Genomic DNA, 17,651 nt, shown 5'->3' with positions numbered 1-17,651 from the left:
AGCAGCTAATACGGATTGAAAACTGCCAGTGACTAGGACAGAGAGAGAGGAAGTGATTTTGAGGTGGGCAGGGATGGGGTTATTCCTACGTGTCTGGGGCTGAAGGAGGGGTTTCAGCTGCTCACAAAGCTGACGAATGGTGGCCCTATCAAACCTGAACCTTGTTAGACACTGCTGATCAGTGAGTTGTAGGAAGGTGGTGCGGGGCCTAAACACTCGGGGCCATGAATACCTCCTGCGGTGGGTGGCCTCTTCGTGTAGCATGCATGCCACAAGTGCATTAAGTGCATCCATATCCCCACCACCAGTGCAAGTATTAGGACTAGTAGTCAAACACCAACACACACAGATCTGTCACTTCCAGCCACCACGCCCTCTGGCCACTCACTCGCCAAACAGTAAAGGAACACAGACAAACGGAGGTCAGGGAATAGAGTATACACGTGGGAAGAGTGAATGGGGAGGGATAGGGGGAGGGGAAGGGGGCGATGGAGCAAAGGAGTAGGAGTAAGGAACGGTCAAAGGGTAAGACACAAAAAGAGGCAGGGCACACAGACGAACGTCACAGGTACTCAACACGCTTGGCTTTCTCTCTGCAACCACCACTTCAGCTCTTCCACCAACAATGTCGCCACTCTCCAACTACGCACAATCGCTAATGGGTCTAAAGACGATTTCCCCCTTTCTCTGGTCGCTTTTATTTCGAGTCCATCATATTACGCCCATCTTCCCGCTCAACCAGAGCCATTTCGCTATTCGTTATACGTTGTACACGTCCACGTCGTATCACCGCCCCTAACACGCCCCCGACACGCCTCTTATTTGGACGTTTTTACGTGAACGTATGAGCGACACGGACGCACTGAAACATTCATTTACATTATATTGATTTACTCATTTTTGTGAGATAAACGTCTATCTCCCGATTTAGGTCCTAATATAGGCGTTTTTGTCTTTCGATTATAAGCAGGTTTGTCTGCACTGATTTCAGCACCAATTTTTTAGGTGCCATATACAGAATCTTCCCCTAAACACTTAACCCAGCATTAAATATCGGCTTAGCAGATTATGTTGCAACGGTCAAAAGTGAAACCGGATATTCAATGCCAGTTGCCAGATATGAGCCGGCATTGAATATCCTGTCTGAGCACCTACATCCTACAGTCACCGTACAACTTTGCCTAACTCCAAAGTGCTAATAGGCTGCTCATAAGACTGGGAGAGAATAATATGTTAGAAAAGTAATTATCAAAATATTTCTTTGCAAATAAATAAAATCGGATTCACATTTGCTATTTTTGGATCAATTCTTGGATCACCCCCTCTCTATTTTGTTTTCTCAGACAGCAAATATCTGGTCCAGAGATGGGTTGCAATTATTGCAACCTACCTCTGGACTGCATCATTGATTTGGTTGGCCTACATCCCTTCCCTACTCTTTCGTTTTCTCTGGATTTTACTCCATAGGGAGCTTAACAGGTGCATAACATTCATAATGCTTTAAGCTATACTTGTATCTCTGGCATTTAGGTGTGAACACTTAAGCTAGCTCTATAGCTGGCATAGGTGTTTCTATCTAACATATACCAAGTTACATTAGAATCCTATAAAAGTAGATGTTATCCATAATGAGCACAGGCATATGAAGTAGTGGAGTTTGGACCTATGTGCAAATGTTATATTGCTGGGACATTTGTGCATGCCCAAGATGAAGTGTAAATGTGTGTGACTTCAGTTAATCCAGCATATCGCAGTGATGCTCATGTTTGGGCACAGAAATTTGATACGTTACCCCTTTATTACATGCTGAGCATTGGCTGCCGATTACTTTTCAAGCGAACTTTAAGTTATTGCTACTGATTCATAATTTGTGAGGTGGGCTCCCCTTTGTTTTTGTCTCAGTTTTTGATACCCTATATTCCTGTTCAGGCTTTGTGATCGGCTCAACAGTGCCAATTAGTGGTGCCATCTCTTTGCCAAGTTTCTGTGAGATCCCTTCAGAACTCCATGTCTACTCTGGTAGGCCCTACGCTCTGGAACCAGTTACCAGTTCTTTTGAGGAGAGATTCGGTGCCTGAAAAATTGGTGCAGAAATCAATGCCAACTAAGCGTATTCTATAAGCAGCACCTAGATTTAGGCATGGTATATAGAGTGGAGGAGTAGCCTAGTGGTTAGGGTGGTGGACTTTGGTCCTGAGGAACTGAGATCAATTCCCACTTCAGGCACAGGCAGCTCCTTGTAACTCTGGGCAAGTCACTTAACCCTCCATTGCCCCATGTAAGCCACATTGAGCCTGCCATGAGTGGGAAAGCATGGGGTACAAATGTAACAAATATATATATATATATATATATATCTCAGCACCTAAAACTATGTGCCTCCATGTACACCAACAAAAATGTGGTGTAAATCCCAACACATAGATTTAGGTGCACTGGACCATATTCTATAATTACATTCATAAATTTTGGAACACCCATGAAACACCCATTTCCCTGCCTTTAACCATGCCCCTTTTAGCCTATGCACATTAGAAGTTAGGTGCGCTGCATTACAGAATGCGGTTAGCAAGTTGTGCACGTAAATTCTAATTATTGCCAATTAGTGCTCATTATTGCTGTTGAGTACTGTTATCAACACTAAGTTACACGCGTTATTATACAATCCACTAGGATTTTGGTACAGATCTTTAGGCACACTATACAGAATCCGGAGGTTAATGTGGATATTTAACCTGGTCATATCTAAGGTATTATAGTGTTAGCAGTAGAGAAGGAATTGTGCACCAGAGTCTGGGAGAATGAGATCTCAGCAGTACTGTTGTTTTACCTTTTCTTTCCTTTATATTGATGGAGTTCCTTTCAGACAATAAAATATTCTGTACTCTGCTTTTGACGGTTTTCCCTAAGCGGTTAATCAAATAAAGTAATCTGAAACTGAATACTCTCCTGGTGTGGGGGATCATTTTATAAAGTCACTTGTGGGCATAAATTTCCCTTATAAAACAGGTCTAATTTATATGCATATCAACCCCACAAGTTAGGCAGCCTGTAATAAAATTACCCTCCATGGAGGTATTTTCATAAAGTAGGTTTTAACATTTACACACCAGTTATATGTACACATGTCCAAAATAGTAGCATATATGCATATGCATGCTGGATATGGGCCTATGTACTTATTTTACAGGATAGCATGCACATGCATGTCACTTATAGCATACTATGGAGCTCATTTTCAAAAGAGAAAAATGTCCCAAAAGCAGCACAAAGTAGCAGATAGATAGATTTGAGATGTTTTCCTCTGCAGTTCATCTAAATTGCTAGGGGTCATGTTGCGGGGGGGGGGGGGGGGGTGTTTTGGGCAGACCCAAAGTTTGGACATTTTTCAGAGATAATAGAACAAAATAAAACTATCTGGGGCCCAAAGTGGGAAGTTTTTATCTGGATCTGTTTCAAACACAACTAACTGACTGGCTGATCATTGGAGGGATTACGGTATGACCCCCCCCCCCCCCCTTTAATCCCCCATGGTCATTGACCCCCCTTCCACCACCCAAAGATTTGACAGTAACAGTACAGAACAGGTTCTGTGATAGCTTCAATATTATGGCCATTCGGAACAGGCTAATAGTCAGTGCAGTGGACTGTAGAGAAAAGGACCCAGATCCTTATCCCACTCTTGCTAGTACAAAATACCAACTGTACCTCTAGATAAGTGACACCTGCAGACCTGAGGGCTTTTGCAGGGTTGTACAGTTATGTACAGCAGGTTTTTAGGTGTTCCTGGGGGGCTCACAATGCAAAATAAGAGTGTTAAGGTGGGATTTGTACCTTAGTCCCTTTACGTGATGTCCACTGCACTGACTACTAGGCTGCCCTTGTGCTCTGCTGGGTGTTCAGTTTATGACTTGTTTTTGTGCATTTTTCTCTAAGACCTTTTTTTTAATGGTACCTAAAGATATACATACTGAGAACAAATGATCTGGAAAATTGTGATTTTCGAAACCAAAAAATAGACTTTTTCTGGTCCAAAAATTGCTATGTTCAGGATGAGATTTGTAGATGTTTTTAGCAAAACGTCTACAATTCGACTTGGGCGTCATATTGAAAATGTTCCTCCACATGTTATGTGCATATCACTAGCACTTAGATACACACACTTATGGCAGCTGTATGGCTGGCAGAAGTGCTCGCACCTGAGTCCACGTGTGGGTATATACCCAGTTCCTCTAGTATTCTATAAAGCTGTTACCTGAACAAAAGGGCCACTGAAAGTTGTCCCTTCAAAAGTAAATGTACTTGTGTTAATTCCCATATCGTTGCTTTCACCTGTGGCAAAAAGAAGCAGGCCTGGGAGTGGGAGAGGGTAGATGTGGCCAACAGTGTGCTGGAATTTCAGTTTTAAACATCTGCTGGTGGTTTCAGGTGCAGACTTCATAGTTGTTGAAAATAAATGCAAACCCCATAGGTACTGACATGTGGTGCAGCTGGCCATTTTCAAAGAAAAACCTTTTCAAAATCAGCTTTCAGGTCCTCAGGACAGCAGCTCCCTGTGGGGTTTCAAAATTGTCCCTTTAATGAAATGAATTCAACATAAGGTACAAACTACTACTTAAATGTTAGAATACCCTTTTGAAGCAACAGTATCTTTTACATTCCTTAGTGCTGCAGTAACCATAGAAAACCATGAGATGCTCAGCCTGAACCCATACAGGACCAGAATCTATAATATATGGTGCCTGAAATATATGGCACCAAAATATTTCCACCTAGGCGTATTCTGTAAACTGTGTGATTTATAGAATACTAGCCGTTGAGCCCGTTAAAATGGGCTAGTATGGGGTTTTGGCAAGGCCCCCTCCCCTCTGCCCCTCCCCCCCCCCGAGATTGCCGCTACCCCTGCACCCGGCCGGGGCCCTCTCTTCGGTATTGAACTCACATCAGCGAAACGCAGGCAGCACGCAGATCAGCTGAGCTCCCGTCGGCCTTCCTTCTCTGCCTGTGTCCCACCCTTGTGTGACGTAACGTTGGCGAGGGCGGGACACAGGCAGGGAAGAAAGGGCGACGGGAGCTCAGCTGTTCTGCGTGCTGTGTTTCGCCGATGTAAGTTCAATACCGAAGAGAGTGCTCGGGCTGGGTGGAGGGGGGGCGGTGGCGACCTCGGGGGGGGGGAGTGGTGGCAGTGACCTCGGGGGGAGCGGTAGCGACGTTGGCAGCTTCTCGCAGTTTCCCTCTCTCTCCCGCCCCCGTCATCACGTATTGACGAGGGGGCGGGACAGAGAGGGAAGTCTCTACTGCGCATTTGCGAGTGAGTACGGTCACTTGCCATTTATATGTTTGATTCCTAGTGGCCAGGCCTGTGCCTAACTCTAGCAGCATCCATTTACATCAAGTAAAACTTGGTGTAAATATTGGTAACTAAGTTAGATGCAGAGCAGGTGTATTCTATAACTGTGCGTGCAGATTTTCAGAATGCCCATGGTCCACCCATTCCACACCCATGGCAAATGCCCCCTGTTGGCATTGTGCATTAGAATTTACATGTACCACTTTACAGAATATGCTTAGCAAGTTGTGCGTATAAATTCTAATTAATGCCAATACTGTCAATAATTGCTTGTTAAGTGACAATTATCGGCGCTGATTGGTTTGTTAAGTAATTAATTTGAGTGTGCAAATCCAGAATACGACCGCTATATAGAATGGTGGGGATATAGGGTAGATAATTGTCAATTGATTCACATTAGCAAATAGCCTTGCACCCATGCAGATGATTTTGAAAACTGCTGACATAGTTTTAAGGAAGTTCTTATTATGTGACAGTAACCAGTCCCTGAAACGTATATTTCCCTGCCCATCAAATCTGAACAATTTTACAAGGAATATCCTTGAATGTGTAGAGGGGAAAATGAGTTCCATATTGACTCATCCTATCCCTGATTATAGAAGACAAAGCAAGACTCATTTCTTTTGAGCCAAACATTCAGCCACAAGACCCTGTGATTCTTTTACATGTTTACTAATAGATTTGTTTGAACTTTTTAGGGTTGAATGCACTAAGCATTTTTCCCATAGATACAAAATGGAAAAAAAGAAAAAAAAAGCAAACCTTAATGAAACGAACCCAAAATAGGAGAAACTCCTTCGTACATCTGCTCCTTAATCTTTTTTAAACTATCAGCACATTGATTTCTGTAGATGTTTTATGACATATTGGGACAGTCAAAGATTATTAAAAAAAAACACTACAGAGAAATCAATGTGCTGAAAGTTAAAGGAGAGAAAAGTATATTAGATTTAAAAATGTGAATCACAAAGCTTTCATAAACATACAGAGCACCCCCCTTCCCGATCAATGTGTTTTCATCTTTTCAAATATGTTTTGTTAAATTACCTACTACACTGTGCTAATGATTACATTCTGCTTACTGTGTGTCTGCCTTGCCAATAAGTAAACAGCTTTTGAAAAAAAGCCAGACATTAAGCACCTGATAAAAAAATAGATGTGTGTTTAATTCCTGGAAATTAATGGTCACTTTGAGCACTGAAAGCTGTATTTGTCTCCTGTACTGATATATGGGGACATCTTCTGGCATTCAGGGAAGGGTAAACTGATGGCTACGAAGAAAGGTGAATAAGAGATATGAACACAAGTGTCTGCTGTGGGAAAGAATATTCGTTATTACGGTTTTTTAGTGAAGTGCATGGCCAGATTCAAGGTCAGAGCAAAAGTACAATTTTGAAAAATGCAAATAATTTCCAAGTCAGTTTGCTTGTGCAATGTTGAAATAGAGCAACATTTGCTCAAAGATTTAAGGGCCTTTTTATTGAGCTGCACTAAAAAGTGACCTGTGCTTCTTTTAGCATGTGGGTTTCCTGTGCGCTGAGGCCACTTGTAGCGTGGCTGTAAAATAACTGCAATTTCTTTTTTTTCCATTAATGGTCACGGGCTAATTTCCCAATTAGTGCATGGTCATTACTGCGTGAGCCCTAACCGCCACCTATTTACTGGGCTGTAAGAGCTCCCGTGCTAACCCCGTGCTAATCAAGTAGTACGTGGTGAAATACCTGCATTACCCAATTAGCGCAGGGCATGCCTACTCTCTGCCTCCAAACATGCCCCCACACTAAAAAAATAAAATAAAACCGATTTCAAAACTGCTACTGGATGCCTGAGTACGTTCCGCAGTGGTGCTTTTTAGTGTGAGGTAAGCATCCATTAGTGCTTATTGCCGCTTTGTAAAAGGGTCCCTTAGATTTTTCCAATTGCTATAAAAGGGGGAAAAAATCTACATCTCAACAAGCTGTTTTCATCTCCAACTTTAACGCTCTAAACCAGTGAGCCACATGCTGCTTAGTGACTTCTCCTTCGTTCGCTGTACTTACCAAGAGTTCATCTTCCTCAGAGTCCATCTGCTCAGTCGCCATGTTTGCAGCTCCTGGGTCTGCTTTTCTCATATGTGAACATCAATGCTGCTTATTCAAGGTATTTTCTGGTTGCCATGGGAAGCAAACTTCTCAGACCCATATTTTGGTAGAGGCGTAAGGTCGCAAAATTAATATTTATGTGCTGTCACCAAAGAACATCAGTATATCAAATCCATGACCCCTATAAGTTCTTAGTATTATGTTAGATTCCGTTCCTAGTTCTTCAGTATTCTCAGCTAACCATCTCATACCCTATTCCCCTCCTCTCAAAAAAAAAAGCTATTGTCTGATCCATCCTTTTGTCATGTCCATCTTGATACCACCTGGAAATCATGCTTCAGTGCCTCACCTCCTTCTTTCTGGAACTCCTTACCCCCATCGATCAACAAATTTAAAGCATCACTTAAAGGATATTATGTTTCCATGGCATTTTACACTGAACTACACAACTGACAGCCTCCTCTTTTGGGTTTCATTTTGTTCCAGCTAGGCTTGCCATTTAATCACAGAATTGTCTTATCTTCCCTCATGCATTTCACATCTTCATCTTCTCATTGACATACTCTGTAATCGCTCCCTCCTATTTCTCCTATTGTTTCCTTATCTTTGTCTGTCTTCTTGTCTGTGTTTGTACAGTTCTATTCCCCCAAAGGTCCATCAAGCCCCAATATCCTGTTTCCAACAGTAGCCAATCCAGGTCATAAGTATCTGGAAATATGCCAAAAGAGTAAAACAGATTTTACGCTGGTTATCCTAGAAAAAAAGTAGTGCATTTTCCCAAGTCAATCTTAATAATGGCTTATAGACTTTTCTTTTAGAAAATTATCTAATTTTTTCTTGTTGCTGGATCAAATGCTCCACATTTAGCGGGTCATTGAAAACATATTCCTTACCTTGAAACATTAAATGTCTCCTTAGATTTTTAAGCAAGAAAGACATTCCCAATGCCACTATCCTAATGTGCATAATAGTAGGAATACCTCCTATATATAAGGTGATAAATCACAAAAACAAACCAGTACCACGATTTGTTATTTTCTGATATGTAGATTCAAAACTTTTTATTACATTCCTGTGATGAAACAGTGGGTTTTCAAGCCATCAATTGTAATAAATAATTTTATGTTGTGTATTTCTCCTAATCGACCAGCAGATGGTGATTGTTTTAAACCTGTTGCAGAGAAGATTACTTTCTTTTTCAATTTAGCCATGTGTAAAGGGAACTTGTAGTACCATTGGCCAGATACTTTCAAAGTTGGTGCTCTGGGCTCCGATTGGTCCTGGACTTCAAATCTAGCTAGGAGATACTGGACTTTCTTTAGTCTCAGCTAGGGAGAACAGAGAAGACACATCTCTGTTCTGAGACTCTGTTCAGATTTGTGAGCAGTTAATTTCCTGAATCTCCTCAGGTGCTACCCAGGTAGTAACAAGTGTTAAATAGTTTTCATGTTGATCCTTGTTTTGGTTATCTGTTATTGCTTGCTGTACTTTTTCACCTGATTTTTCAAACATTCACTGTTTTACTGTAACAATAAACCTGTTAGTTTATTGGTTCTGTTGTCCTGGACTGACTAAGAATCCTGTTGATTTATGTGTTGGGTCTGTGGGTTCTTTTTATGAATCGTAGGACCCCTGAGAGGGTGGCCCCAGCATCCTAGAAATCACCAGGGAATAATTTGTGGGTGGGAGACTCGCCTAGAGACAAGTGGAACCTAGTGCATGGGGTGGAGGGTTGACTAGTACAGAGCACTTGCCTAGGTTCAGTCTGGTCTGAGCAGTGCTGGGGACAGACCATCTAGGAGACCATGGTCATCACCCCAGGAGGGTGCTGATGACACAAAGTTATTCGAAGAGGATTGTGAAAAATTGCAAGAAGACCTTACGAGACTGGGAGACTGGATTTCCAAATGGCAAATGACTTTTAATATGAGCAACTGCAAAGTGATGCATGTAGGAAAGAGGAACCCAAACCATAGTTACGTGATGCAAAGTTCCACATTATGAGTTATCGCCAAGGAAAAGGATCTAGGTGTGATCGTTGATAATATGTTAAAACCCTCTGCTCAATGTGCAGTGGCAGCTAAGAAAGCAAATAGAATGTTAGAAATTATTAGGAAAGGAAAGGAATGGAAAACAAAACAAAGAATGCTATAATGGATTTGTGTTGCTCCATGGTACAACCGCACCTCTAATACTGTGTGCAGTTCAGGTCACTGCATCTAAAAACACATACAGTGGAATTAGAAAAGGTAAAGAAAAGTGCGATGAAAATGATAAATGGGATGGGATAACTTCCCAATGAGGAAAGGCTAAAGCGAATAGGGCTCTTCAGCTTGGAGAAGACATGGCTGAGGGGAGGTTTATAAAGTACTGAGTGGAGTGGAATAGGTAAATGTGAATCGCTTGTTTACTTTTTCCAAAAATACTAGGACTAGGAGGCACACAAAGAAGCTACTAAGTAGTAAATTTAAAATGAATTTGAGAAAATATTTCTTCACTCCATTGCATATTCTACGATAAGCAACAAAAAAAATCTGTTTTGTTATTCTTGGATCTTGCCATTTACTTGTGACCTGGCTTGGCCACTGTTGGAAACAGGATACTGGGTTTGATAGTCCTTTGATCTGTCCCAGTATGGCAATGCTTAAGTTCTTAAATAAAATAATAGGTCATTTAAATATTGTTCTTTAATCAGAAGCCAGTGAAAATGGCATAACAATGGATGTGCACTAATGGGTAACGGATAATAAAAGTCTGGCAGCCACATTATGGATTAATTGAAATCTATGAAGATGCTTAACAGTCAAACCTATATATAACACATTACAATAATCCAAAATATTCAATAGTAAGTCTTGTATCACAATAGCTCAAACTTTCATATCCACATAGGGTATATTCAGTAAATGGTGCTCAAAAATCATCACCGAATAAAATTGGCACTCAAAGTGAAGCGCTCATTATAGAATAAAATCGAATGCCCATTTTGGTGCCCAAATTTGGGTGCTAGGATTTATGCCTGCAAAAAGCAGGTGTAATTCCAAATGCCCAATGTGGACACACATCAGTGGTATACTATAATACTGCAAGCAAATTTTAGGAACACCCTTGACCCACCCCTGCACATCCCATGGCCATGCCCTCTTTTGAGCTGTGCACTAAGGTGCCGATGACCAAAAGTAAATGCGGGCACTAGAGGCCATTAGCGCCCACATTTACCAGCACAGAATGATCAGAAGGGTCTAGCGTAGCAAACAACAAGCATGCCAGGCCTTAATGCAGATAGCAAGCAAATGTAGTCAAGCTCATTTAAATGGGGTCATTTTGTATTCCTCTCCAATGATCAGGAAAGAGCGCCCGAAACAAAGATGCATTACCACTGTAAAAAATAATGCCAGGACAAAGCGGGCATTAGGGTATTGAAAGAGAGGATTTCCCATGATTCTCATGCTTCTCTTATGATTTCTTCTGCAAAATCTGCCAGTATGGATTGATTTTCAAAACAGAAAGAATCCCGTGCAAGCCCTTGAGTGCTGGTTGTGAGAAACAGCAGACCCGAACGTAAAGCACACATTGGCATTCTTATTCTGCATCTAAATTTAAAGCGGTCATAATTAAAAAAAAAAACAAAGCACACAGAGAGGGGCATTTTTGAAAGGGACGTTCTCGCAAAACGCCCCCATCCAGGGGCAGGGAAACCCATATTTTCGAAACAAGATGGACGTCCATCTTTTGTTTTGATAATACTGTCAGGGACGTCCAAATCCTTAAATTTGGTCGTCCCTAGATTTGGTCATCCCTAAACTTGGTCGTTTCTGATTTTTGGCGATAAAGGAAACCAAGGACGACCATCTCAGAAAAGACCAAATGCAAGCCATTTGGTCATGGGAGGAGCCAGCATTTCTAGTGCACTGGTCCCCCTAACATGCCAGGATACCAACCAGGCACCCTAGGGGGCACTGCAGTGGACTTCATAAATTGCTCCCAGGAACATAGCTCCCTTGCCTTGTGTGCTGAGCTCCCCAAATCCCCCCCCCCCCGAAAACCCACTACCCCCAACTGTACACCACTACAATAACACTTATGGGTGAAGGGGGCACCTCGATGTGGGTACAGTGGGTTTGTGGTAGGTTTTCGAGGGCTCACTGTTTCCTCCACAAATGTAACAGGTAGGGGGGATGGGTCTGGGTCCGCCTGCCTGAAGTGCACTGCAGTACCCACTAAAACTGCTCCAGGGACCTGCATACTGCTGTGATAGACCTGAGTATGAATCTGAGGCTGGCATAGAGGCTGGCAGGACATATTTTGAAAGATGTTTTTTGAGGGTGGGAGGGGGTTAGTGATCACTGGGGGAGTAATGGGATGTCATCCCTGATTCCCTTCGGTGGTCATCTGGTCATTTTGGGCACCTTTTTGTGCCTTGGTAGTAAGAAAAACACGACCAGGTAAAGTCATCCAAGTGCTCATCAGGGACGTCATTTTTTTCGATTATGGGTGAAGGACGTCCAAGTGTTAGGCATGCCCATCCCACCTTTGCTACGCCTCCGACATGGCCCCATGAACTTTGGCCATCCCTGCAATGGAAAGCAGTTGGGGACATCCAAAATCGGCTTTCGATTATACCGATTTGGTCAACCTTGGGAGAAGGACATCTATCTTCCGATTTATGTCAAAAGATGAGCGTCCTTCTCTTTCGAAAATGAGCTTGATTGTGTCAGTTACTTGCATCTAAATATAAGCATCCAGAAAAAAAATAATAATAAAAATGGGATTTGGGCACACATTGCTATAAAAATTCAAATTGGTGTCAATTAGCACCCAATTATTTGCACTAATTGATTTTGGGTGCACACCTTGAATCGGTGCTCAAACATCAGTGCCAATCTAGGGAATAGGGCTTTGAAGGCTGAAAAAGCCTCATTTCAAAAATGCTATATGTATGACATTAGTATTTTGTTGATACTGTACATACAATCACTTTCAGTATTCTTATCAAATCCCCTATACGAAATCAGTAGAATGACGAAGGGGAGAAAGGGATCTATTCTCTAACAGCTAGACTTAGCTCCAAACAAGCAAACTTCATAAAGTTTATAACCAATGGTTAGAATGATCTTTGAGATGAATAAACTAATTAAATCCATACTAAAACAGAAGATAATGTGGTTTATAGACTCTAAGGGATTATAGGTTTTACTAGAGGCAGATCTTGTCAAACAAAGATGATTAATTTCTTTGACTGGACGATCACAAACTAGGATAACGGGAAAAGGCTAGATGTGTTGCAATTGGATTTCAGCAAAACCTTTCACAGGTTTTTACATAGGTGACTTACAAATAAACCGAATGCCTTTCATCTGGGCCCAAAAGTGACTGATTTTACTCAAAAGTGATTTGAATGCCACACAACAAAGAGTCATAATAAATGGAGTTCACTTCAAGGAAAAGGGCATTACAAGTGGTGTGCCAGCGCACAGTCCTTGGTCCAGTCCTTTTCAATATTTTTATAAGTGACACTGTGGAACAGCTGTCAGGAATGGTTTGACTGCAACAGGGTAGACATTCTGGGAGATATAGAAAAGATAATAAGAGATCAAGAGAACCTTGAGAATGGCCTAGAGTTTTGCAGCAAAGATTTAATAATACAAAATATAAATCCATGAATTTGGGCTACAGGGATACTGCCAGGTTAGCACGGAAGCCCTTATCGCCACCTCAATGGGTGGCAGTAAGTGCTCCCCACCACATAGAGGAGCATTTTTGAAACAAACATCTAAGTCGGAATTTGGACGTTTTACAAAGATGTCCAAATTTGAGGCGGGGAGAAGGTCATTTTCGAAAAAGATGGATGTCCATCTTTTGTGTTAGAAAATATCATGGACATCTTTGATTTTCGTCCATTTTCGAAACAAAGATGTCCAAATTTAAAACATCCAAAGTCAAGCCATTTGGACATGGGAAGAGCCAGCATTTTTAGTAGACTGGTCCTCCTGACATGGCAGGACGGCAATCGGGCACCCTAGGGGGCACTGCAGTGGACTTCAGAAAATGTTCCCAGGTACACAGCTCCCTTACCTTGTGTGCTGAGCCCGCCGAAACCCACTACCCCCAACTATACACCACTACGGGTGAAGGGGGCACCTATATGTGGGTACAGTGGGTTTCTGGTGGGTTTTGGAGGGCTCACAGTTTCCTGTACAAGTGTAACAGGTAGTGGGGGGATGGGCCTGGGTCCACCTGTCTCAAGTGCACTAAAATACTCCAGGGACCTGCATACTGCTGTCATGGACCTGAATATGACATCTGAGGCTGGCATAGAGGCTGACAAGTAATGATCTTCACCATACGTTTGGGGGGTGGGAGAGGGTTACTGACCATTGGGGGAGTAAGGGGAGGTCATCCCTGATTCCCTTCAGTGGTGAACTGGGGCACCTTTTTGTGCCTTATTCGTAATAAAAACAGGTCCTGCTCAAAACGTCCAAGTTTTAGTGCTGGACGTTTTTGCTTTGTTACATTGAGGGGCATAATCGAATGGTGCCGGCCATCTATATGGCCGGCACTGCAAACAGCGGTCCAGATCTGTATTATCGAAAGAGAAGGCCAGCCATCTTTCATTTCAATAGTACGGTTGGGGCCAGCCAAATGTCAGAGATGGCCGGCATCGGTTTTCGCCAAAGTGAATGGGCTGTGTCAGCATTAGCGCACGGCAGCTGCTAGCATGGCTTGGTAAACAGGGGGGTAAGTGTGCACTTATCTTTGTCAGGTGAAGGGTAATTCATCCGACATGAATCATGTTTCACAACTGTGCATTATCAAGGACATACCCCCTATTGTTAAGCCAGATCCATCTTGGTGACTCAAACTTCACAGTCAAGGTTGTAAGACATATACAGACTTGCCATGTAAACTAAGCAGTTATACGCAGAATAGCACCTAGGCAGAATATTAGTATTTACATGTACATGTGCACACATGCCCACATTTATGTCATTGTTCTAAACATTTTGGAGATAATCAGAGCAGTTGAATCAAACTTTATTAATAGGGTAAATACCTCAGTTAAAAGTGCCCAACACAGGCTGTGTTTCGCCCAAAAGGGCTGTGTCATGGGCTCTAAAACAATAAATAAACAAAAATTATAATCACATATATAAAAATGTATATAAAGTAATAAAAAGTAAGAACCAGGATGTCATGACAAATACAGGTCAAACCATGCAGTGAATACTTTAAATAATAAGAACAGGGATATAGCAAACACCAATAATAGCAAATACAAAACATAAAAAATAAATATTAACAAAATTGTATTAATAATAGCAGATATAATATAAAGTATGAACAATGAATATGAAAGACTAATAACAAAGATAGTATTAACATATAGAATAAATACCATATATATTGGACACATACCTATAAGAATATCTTCATTCACAGTAAATGAGTATATACCCAAATTGAAACCAAATATAACTACAAAACAGAAAAAAACCACTAAGTATAAGACCATAAAGAATTTAAAAAAAATAAAAAGTGAAAAATAAAACAAGGGTTTAACAAGCAAAACCTGAGATAAAAAACGCTTACTGAATGGACAAAAGCCTAAGGGCCCTGTTTACTAAGGTGCGCTAGAGGCAACTTAGTGCTTTTAGTGCGTGCTATCCATTACTGCACACTAACTCTGTAGGCGACAAGCATATTTCTATGGGCGCCTACATAGTTAGCGCATGCTAATTTTGTGCACGTGCTGAAAACACCAGCGCACCTTAGTAAACAGGGCCCTAAGGCACAATTGCAGGCAAAAAAAACCCCCAGCATACAGACATCAGAAAAAAACTTAAAAGACAACAACACAAAGGAGAAAACAGTGAGCTCACCATGCAGCAAGTGGTATCAGTCAACTGCCCGAAGCCAAAAAAGTAAAAAATAGAGCCATGGGAGCAAATAGTTTACTGCACTACAGTGAATGACAGCGTGTAACCACACTTTTCAATATTGCTGGAAAAAGACGGGCAAGGATGCACCATTATTTAAAGCAGTGCAGGAGTCAAAGGTCAAAAGTTTGCCGAATGAATACTATACCGCACATCCACTGCAAATAGCACAATCCCCCTTAGCAAAAGTATATTGCTCTAAAGAATGGTCCCAACGAATGAAAAATGGAAATATGAAAAGTAAAGATAATATTGAAAGCATATAGTAGAAAAAATTGGCTCACTATAAAACAAACAAAAAAAAAATAAAACTAAAAAACAAATTGCACCCATACTACTAATGAAAGGGGACCAGGGTACAATAAAAATAATTACAAAAATGCTGCTAAGCCCAATGTCAAAAATGACATCACAGAAGCACATGAATATGTAAAGGCTGTTATTGTAAACCGAATGTGTTGTCTAACATCAGGAAATCATCTGGATAAAAAATTTAAAAAATATAAAATCGCTGCTGTATCTGTGCATTATCAAGGATATACCCCCTGTTGTTATGCCAGATCCATCTTGGTGACTCAAACTTCACAGTCAAGATTGTAAGACTTGTATAGACTTGCCATGTAAACTACGCAGTTATATGCAGAATAGCACCTAGGCAGAATGTAAGCATTTACATGTATATGTGCCCACATATATGTCATTGTTCTAAACATTTACATGTATAACACGCACTTATGAGTACCTAATTTATAGAAGTGTCCATTAGGTGCGGATGGGCAGATTGGACAGGTAATATGGCCTTTTTTTGCCACTGTAGTCTACATTTTAATATCTCAGTTTATATAAGTAATATCCCAGATCTCCTTTTGAGAAATTTCCTAAGCACATTTGAATGCCGTTATTTTTATAACCACTAAAGGCAATTCTGACTCTAATGTCTAGTGTATATCCTTAATGTTAAGTGAGTATGAGAAAAAAAATAATGTAAATAAAACATTCACCACTATTATGTCCACTTTCATAGAGAACAAAAGCCATTTCTAAAGGCAAATGCTGCCTAAAAATTGCCTTCTTTTATTCATCTAAAGGTATGTGTGATCCTCTGTCATATGCACACTTTTAGCCAAATTGCAAGAAGGCATTCTATAGATTTTTTAGTTCAGGATGGAGTAATGCCTGTAGACTGAATTTTTACGTGGAGGGGCATAATTGAACGAAAACGTCTATCTCCATGGGGGTTTATCTCCGAGAACGGGTCCGTGAAGGGGCGGACCGAACCGTATTTTCGAAAAAAATAGACGTCCATGTTTTATTCGACAATTTGTGAGCTGGGCGTTTTTGTTTTTCAGTGATAATGGAAAATGAAAGCGCCCAGCTCAAAAACGAATAAATCCTAGGCATTTGTTCGTGGGAGGGGCCAGGAGTTGTAGTGCACTGGTCCCCCTCACATGCCAGGACACCAACCGGGCACCCTAGGGGGCACTTTTACAAAAAAAAAAAAAAGGTAAAAGAGCTCCCAGGTGCATAGCACCCTTCCCTTGTGTGTTGAGCCCCCCAAATCCCCCTCAAAACCCACTGCCCACAAGTCTACACCATTACTATAGCCCTAAGGGGTGAAGGGGGGCACCTACATGTGGGTACAGTGGGTTTGGGGGGCGGTTTGGAGGGCTCCCATTTACCAGCACAAGTGTAACAGGTGGGGGGATGGGCCTGGGTCCACCTGCCTGAAGTCCACTGCACCCCCTAATAACTGCTCCAGTGACCTGCATACTGCTGCCAGGGAGGTGGGTATGACCAGGGGCGTAGCCACGGGTGGGCCTGGGCCCACCCAATTTGGGGTCAGGCCCGCCCAGCAGCACAGCGATTTCGGAGGCTCCGGTCCCCATCATCATCCATTCCCCCGTGACATGCCGCAACTTTCATCCCCATCTTCCCTCACCCTCACCCTCGCAGGCCCGCCCAGCAGCGATTTCGATCGCAGGCAGCTCCTTCGGCTCGTACACGCTGCCTGCCGGCTGCCGCTCAAATCTCCTTGCAGCTACTAGCAGCGCTAACCCGGAAGCTCAAAGGAGAGGCTTCCGGGTTAGCGCTGCTAGTAGCTGCAAGGAGATTTGAGCGGCAGCTGGCAGGCAGCGTGTACGAGCCGAAGAAGCTGCCTGCGATCGGAATCGCTGCTGGGCGGGCCTGCGAGGGTGAGGGAAGATGGGGGTGAAAGTTGTGGCACGCCACGGGGCAAGGGATGATGGGGAAAAGATGTTGGAATGGGGGAGGGAAGACGGGGAC

This window comes from Microcaecilia unicolor, chromosome 2 (assembly GCF_901765095.1).
Source record: "Microcaecilia unicolor chromosome 2, aMicUni1.1, whole genome shotgun sequence".
NCBI classification, from domain to species: Eukaryota; Metazoa; Chordata; class Amphibia; order Gymnophiona; family Siphonopidae; genus Microcaecilia; species Microcaecilia unicolor.
Note: the sequence above shows the minus strand (reverse complement) of the source record.